The sequence below is a fragment of the Lolium rigidum genome, chromosome 6 (assembly GCF_022539505.1).
Source record: "Lolium rigidum isolate FL_2022 chromosome 6, APGP_CSIRO_Lrig_0.1, whole genome shotgun sequence".
In the NCBI taxonomy this organism is placed as follows: Eukaryota; Viridiplantae; Streptophyta; class Magnoliopsida; order Poales; family Poaceae; genus Lolium; species Lolium rigidum.
The window spans coordinates 347,231,791-347,238,877 of record NC_061513.1 but is presented as its reverse complement, the minus strand read 5'-3'; positions in this window follow the sequence as shown (position 1 = coordinate 347,238,877).

The following is a 7,087-nucleotide window of genomic DNA, read 5'->3' as shown; positions in this document are numbered from 1 at the left end:
CCTGCAGAGTCCAACGGAGGCGACTCGCGTTGTCTCCAGTATTCCTCGTCGATCCTGTCCATGGAGATCAGCTGATCTTCGAGGTGATACCTGAGGGCCCAACCCTCTTCGTCAAGGCCTGGCCCATCAGCTTGACGATCCAGGTCTCCCACCTGCGCCAGAAGTGTGGCTCTGCGATCTCGCCGCGCCTTACCCAGGTTAGCTCCCCATCCTTTCAGGAATTGGCGGGAGTGGCGTGATGTGCATTGCCAAAGGTCAATGCAGCATCTGTGCGGACCCAGATCGAGGAGGAAGTGGGTGAGCTTGTCCCTCATCAGCTCAAGAAATCCCGGAACCTCAAACCACCAAGATTGGAAGAAGAACCGGGAGGTCCTCTGTGGTGCGTTCATGCCGTCGCATAGGAGGAGAGGAGTGTGATCCGAACCGATCCTAGTCGTGGCGGTGAGGGAACACGAGAGGAAGGCAGCCTCCCAAGCCGGGGATACCAAGACTCGGTCCGTAACGCGAGCGGACAGGGTCTAGGCGCTTGTTGGTCCATGTGAACCGAGCCCCTGCTCGTTCAAGCTCTCTGAGCGCCATAGAAGCAATGGCCTCATTAAACTGAAGCATCCTTGCCCTATGGATGTTCCCGTTGTTTTTGTCCGCGCCACACCGGATTAGGTTGAAGTCGCCCCCTACCACCACCGGGTAAGGCGAGGCGTTGACGGCTTGGATGAGCTCCCCCAGGAACTCGTCCGTGCGGCGATGGTCGGCCGGCCCATAGACAAGGAAGAAAGTCCACCGTAGCCGGTTGTTACGCTGGAACACCGGAGCGGACAAGAAAAAGGAGCCGCTCTTCCAGGCCCCAACCTCGAAGGTATCATCATTGAAGCCAAGGAGCATTCCTCCCGAATGTCCGTCAGCCGGAACCCAATTCCAGACATATTGGCTACCAAACTCCAGGCTACGGAGCTCGGCGGTTGAGAAGTCCGCCTTGATAGTCTCCTGGAGACCGATGATGTCGCAGCGGTTGTGACGCAGGTAGTTTTTGAGCTGCGAGCGGCGACCCTGTTCGCCGAAGCCCCTAATGTTGTAGATTAGGGCTCTCATGGCTTGCCCTTTAGCTTCATCCCGCGCCCTTGCGGGCCGTCGCCAGAGGTCGCGTGGAGCGCTTGCTCCGCGACATGCTACGAGTGATCCTGGCCGAGGAAGAACCGGCTTTCCCACGGTCCGCTTCCGCCGGGAGATCAAGCGCATTGGGAAGATCCGTACCCCCTACCCTGGGGGGGTCGGCGGAGTTCTCGACTGCCTCCCTGGCAGCGAGCTCCGCGGCATGGCGTGCCTTGTCGGCCGCGGCCTCCGCGAGGGCAGCTTGGACCTGCTCCTTCGCGCGAAGGAGGGAAATGGCCTCTTCCCGAGGGCCCGCGCTTGGTACGAAAACAATGCAGCTGTCGGTGATGACGGAGGAAATGTGCGTGTCAGAGAGGGAGGGCAGGGCAGCGAAGGGATTACCTGGTCCAGAAGAAGGGGGATCGAGGTTCTTGGCCTTGGTCAGCATCTTGGCCCTCTCCATGACCGGGCGGTTGGCCGCCGGCCCCGGTTCCCGGAGCTCTTCCGCACCGCACTCGCCGCCGTCGTCTTCTTGGTGGTCCTTGGCGACGCCTGCACTTCCACCACCTTGGTGCGCTTGCCCTGGGAGAGGGAGATGGCAGCGATCACCTCGCCGCGGAGGTCCGGCTCAGAGATCGGGGGCTTCGAGCCCGGCCGCATCCCCGGGGCCCGGCCGGTGGGGCTGTCCGGGAGCCAAGCATCCACGGGGTCGGTGACATGGGACACCGTCTCGCCCGACGCGAGGGACTCCTCCGAGCCGGGGAGGGAGGTGTCCAAGGGGGTGGGCGCACCGTCTCCGGGCTCCGTCCGGTCCGGATCAGCAAGGGCCTCGAACCCGCAGGAGAGGGAGAGGCCCGGGATGTTACCGGCGAGGTTGGACCCATACCGGTCCGGAATCGCACCCGGCGAGGGCGCGCTGCGCGAGCCCGGCGCAGCAGCCCGAGTGGTCTTCCCCGACCCACCCAGCGACCCGCCGTCTTGGCCGGCCTTGGTGTTGGTAGCAGCTCCCGTCTTGTCGTTCTTGTCATTCCTGCGGTGACGGTTCCGGCGCTCCCCGTCGCTCTTGTCGTCGGAGTCCGGGTCATCCAGATCGTCATCGTCGTCATCGCGAGGAGCAGGCGGCTTTGGAGGGCCGCTCGCACCACCTCCCCCGGGTGCGTTGAGCTCAGCGAACACTCCCAAAGTGTAAGGCTCTCCATTGACGCAGAGTTGCACCGTCCCTTTGATACGCTCCGGGTGACGGCATTGGAAACGGATGCGGATGGGCTCGGTCTTCCACTTCTTGAGGGAGAGCTCATCCACGTCGATAGGCCTACCCAGCATGGTAAGCGCCGCCAAGAGCCTCTCCTTCTCCATCAGGTCGCCGGGAAGGCCGGTAATCTGGACCCACACCGAAGGGAAGGCCTTCCCTGGTTTGGGAGTGACAAAGGCCTCGCGGATGTCCACATCGCGCTTGCGGAGCGGGAGGAAGATCCGACCCCCGCGCGTGTTCATCCTCGCAGTCTCGCGCGAGGGGAAGCGGATCGTGAATTCCGTCTCGGAGACCCTCGTCACTTGCCGGTCCCAGCTGACATCCATGAGGTATTTGAGTTCGTCCGACAAGAGCTCCGGCGACGGGGGTGCCGAGGCGAAGTGGATGACTCGCCTCGTAGAGCTCCCCCGGTTCGGCTCTTTGATCGGCTCGACGTCGATGTTGTAAAAGCCACCTCCCGTGATGGCATGACCCATGGATCTGGAGGAGCAGCGGCCTTCCGCGGGTGGGGCATCCCGCCGTCACATGACCTCGTCTTGCTGCAAAGGATGCACACAGGGTCGTTGACGCGAGTCCGACCGAAAGTGCCCTTCTTGGCCGCAGCGGAAGCACTCGCCGCCAACAGCCACAGCCCGGCGCCCCGCCGGCCTGCTTGCCCTTGCCCTTGGGCTTGGTCCGGGAGGACGCACCCTGCGTCCGTCCCCGGTTCCGGGAGCTGTTGCCGTGAGAGCCACCCCCGTGACCCCCACCGCCTCCCGCGTTGGTGCCGGAGCTCCCCGGCCCCGGCAGCCTCCGCCTTGCGCTTGCGCGCCTGTTCCTGTTCCCACCATGGGGGAGGGGGTCCCCATGGTCCATCTTCCGCCGCAGCCCGGGGCCGGTCGTCGTCGGAGAAGCGGTTGTTGTTGCTGCTGCGCCCGTAGTCGCCGCCGCGGCCCGAGTCACCGCCGCGACCCGAGTCGCCACCACGCCCCCGGTCACCGCCGCGGCCAAGGTCGCCACGCCCTCGCCCCTCGAAGGGCCCGTAGCTGCTCGAGTCGTCGTCGTAGCGGCCACCATGCTCCTGCCGGCCGCCGTCCCCGCGGCCGCCATGCTCCCGCTCGCGACCTCCGCCACCGCCGTAGCCTTGGTTGCCGAAGGAGCCGTTGCTCGTTGTTGTTGAATCCTTGCTCGTCGTAGCGTCGCTTGCGCGCATCGCCGCCTCCGCCTCCACCACCTCCGCTGTTTCCGCCGCCGCCCGCCATCAGCGCTTGCGCGAAGGAGCGAGAGAGATCAGGGGGATCTGGGAGACGTCGAAGAGTACGAGCGAGAGAACGACCGCGCCGCACTTCACTAGTGCGAGCCGGAAACCCTAGGGAGGGGTCGGTGCACCCAAAAGGGATCCAAAGCCGGCGCGCCCGGGCCAGGCCTGGCTGTTGGATATTGGTCCAAAAAGGGGGCCGATTGGGCCCTGGCAGCAAGGCCAAAAGCTGGATGGGCCGGATCCAACGGGCCGTCCCCCCAGGGAGTGAGAAAAAGGCCCGGGTGGGCCAAAGGGCCCAAGAGCGAGTCCGCGTCTTCCCCGTCTCCCAGCGTCGGCTGCGCCGGCGAAGCAGGCGGGGGCGGCGCCGCCGCGGGGCGGGCGGGTGTGGCCGGCCACGCGTGGAGCGCCAAGGCAAAGACAGGGGCCTCCCTAGCCCGTCGCCCCGACTGGGGAACTCGCCGTCCTCCGCAGGTGGTCGACCGTGGCCTCGGAGGCGTCGCCCGCAGCGGGGATCGAGGCGAAGCCAGCTCCGGGGCCGACCCCGGCCGGTGCACCGGAGCAGCAGCGGCGGCAGCCGGGCCAGGCCGACGCAAGCCCCGTACAAGGGCGGGTCCGTCTCCCGGCCCGACGGAAGCGCGGAGAAGAAACGCGCCGGAAGCGGGAGCCTTTGCCCCCGGGGCGAAAGCTGACCGGCGGCCATGGCGCAGGGAGCCCCCAAGCTCCGCCGCCCGGCGATAAAGCCTTCAAGAGTGGCCAGCGGGGCCGGACGAGACGGCGAGCTCTCCGTAGAGAGGGCCTCCCGGCCCCATCCTCATCCGAGGACAGCTCGGCATCGGCGCCGCCCCTGCGACCGGCGGGATCCGTCGCCCGCAGCCTGCCCCAGCCGCTCCGGTCAAGCCTCCCCGGCGCCGAAGCAGCTTCTCCACCCACCGGGGTCGCCGGCGGCGAGGGGACGCGGGTGGCGGGCGGGGATTCAAAATCGCCCTCGGCGTCGCGAGAGCAAGAGTCACTGTTCATCAGATTTCCGATTGTCGTCCCACAGACACTCCGCAGCTGGTGCCGCACTTGCACTTGCCGTCGTTCTCCGCGACCTCCTGAACCTCGAAGTGGCTGCATGGAAAGGTAATTGATCGTATTTAGGATGATGAACAGACATCCGTAAAATGAAATTTATATGTGGCACTACTTGAAAGGAAACTGAAATCAGTTACTGTTAGGACAAGAATGATGGAAGTTCGATAAAGATTCCGGTTAGGACCACTTGGCTGTTCGCTGGCTAGATCTGGGTTTTGGGATACACATGTTTGAACACAAGCTGGGCTGCAATCAGGTGTTGCTGGTGTGTTCATGCTCCGTTCTGGAGGGTATACCAACAACATGTGTATATGGTGAATACGAGAGAAAGCTAGCTAGCTTGTGTGTCTGGTTAATTTTGTGTGCTGATGCTTTTAGTGGATCGAGAGAGCGAAGAGTTAGCAGTACCTCTTCTCGGTGTCAACCATGACGATGCCGTAGCTGTTTCCCTTCTTGCTGCACGCACGACAAAACAACAGCGTGTTCAGAGACAGAGTAGAGCAGATACAAAGACAGAAGATTCAGATATTAACTTGAAGGCAGAGGAGACGGATCAGACGGATCATGGATGGATTAACACGATCGGTAGACATAGGAAGCTTGATCGATATGGCTAGCCAGGTACTTACGGGCAGTCGTTCTTGTTAGAGCAGTCGCAGTTGCCGCAGGTGTTCGACATGGTGGTTGACTTGTGAGTGGAGAGAGTACTACGCAAATGGATCTGTGGTTTCTTGGTTATGCTCTTGCTTGGTGAGGAGAAATGGCCGCTGCTTGCGGTGGTATATATAGCCGCCTGGCGGGAGAGGGTTCGTGAGAGCCGGCCGGGGAATCCGCCGGTCCGGCCCGGGCTGGGGACGGGAGGAACGATAGGTAGCGCCAAGCCGCCAATCTGCCATCCGCCGCACGAAAGGAACCTCTCGCCGCACGCGCACGCGCAGTGCACACGCAGTATTTGGCCTTCTTCCCCGTGTCCGTCTATCTCACCTTTCCCAGATGCCTCCATCTCCATCGATGCCGACGGCTAGCTTCCCCGGTCTCCTCTCTATAGGAGTATCTCTCTAGAGACTACTAGACTCCATGCTTGCTAGACTCTAGCTAGACGATCTAGTTCTGTATGCTAAATTATTGATCGTATTTCGATATTTAGGACTTCAGCAGGAGCTGACGTTTATGCAACGCGTTCACGAGATATCACGTGGAAATAGTTTAGCTGACAGTTGCTACCGTACGTCAATAAGAAAAATACAATGGCACATAACTCCGAATGTTTTGCTCAACCTAATTTTCGTTTCTTTTTAAAAGACGCCTATAGATGAAGAAAGCCCTTAGAAGTTTATAGAACAATTAGTGAGTATAACCTGGGTTGCGATTGCAGAGACTCGAACTCAGTTTATGGTAACCCATATTTGGGAACAAGAAAGGTGTTAGTTCATACATGCATACGGAGCATAAAATAAAGCAAAACTAAGTGTGGATCGATGCAACACTGGAACTTCTCTCTATACTTTAAAGCGTGTGATTAGTTTTCAATCACTAACAACTATCTTCATTTTTAGTCAGATAGTGTCATCAAATGTTAGTTGCACCTCATGACTAGCATGAATCACGAAGCAAATGATTTTGATTTTCTTAGTTGCAATCCCACTTGTAATTGAAATAATTCTAAGCTGTAACCTCACTTGTAACTGAAAAAACCGACTACTAGCACTGATATCAGGGTCTACACTGAATGGTCCCGTCCATGCATGTATGTACATCAGCTCATTGAAAAGCGGAAATTAGCCAGTCGAGACTATTTTGTAGGCAGAATATATATAGTGTGGTGTATATGTACATATATGCTAATGCTACTAGCCTACTATGATGTATTGATGTAGCTAGACGTTCTGTTTATTGTTACTATTTAATTAAAAATACAAGAAAAATCCTACGACGTAGTTCACGAGTGTAGATTTGTGGTCCCCGCCCTAGATTCAGTGAGCCCCTTATTTCAAAAGATCGAAAATATTTGTTCAGTTTCAAATATTACCGAAAGAAATCCCATTTATATATTTTCGACTTCATGATTATTGTGCGAAATTCCATTAAATAATTGTAATCCCTCTGTCCCAAAATACATGGAGTATACATTTAGCCAGATGTCAACAACTCAAGTACCGAAAAAAGGAGTGACATTTTGGATTTTCGGTGCATATGCTTCCTTTATTTTGAATGCATCTTGGATATATTTTAAATAAAAAAATTCAAACAAAAAAATTCATGTGTGCATTTTCACATGCTACGTGCGTAAAAAATCTTTCTTTGAAAAAATTACCTCATCGTTTGGACCGTGTAAAAAGCCAAAATTTGGTGCTAAAAATATGGCTTTTGGGAGACATGTTTTGTACTTTTTTACATCAACCATAAAACATGTTGGATTTTGCGTACAATCG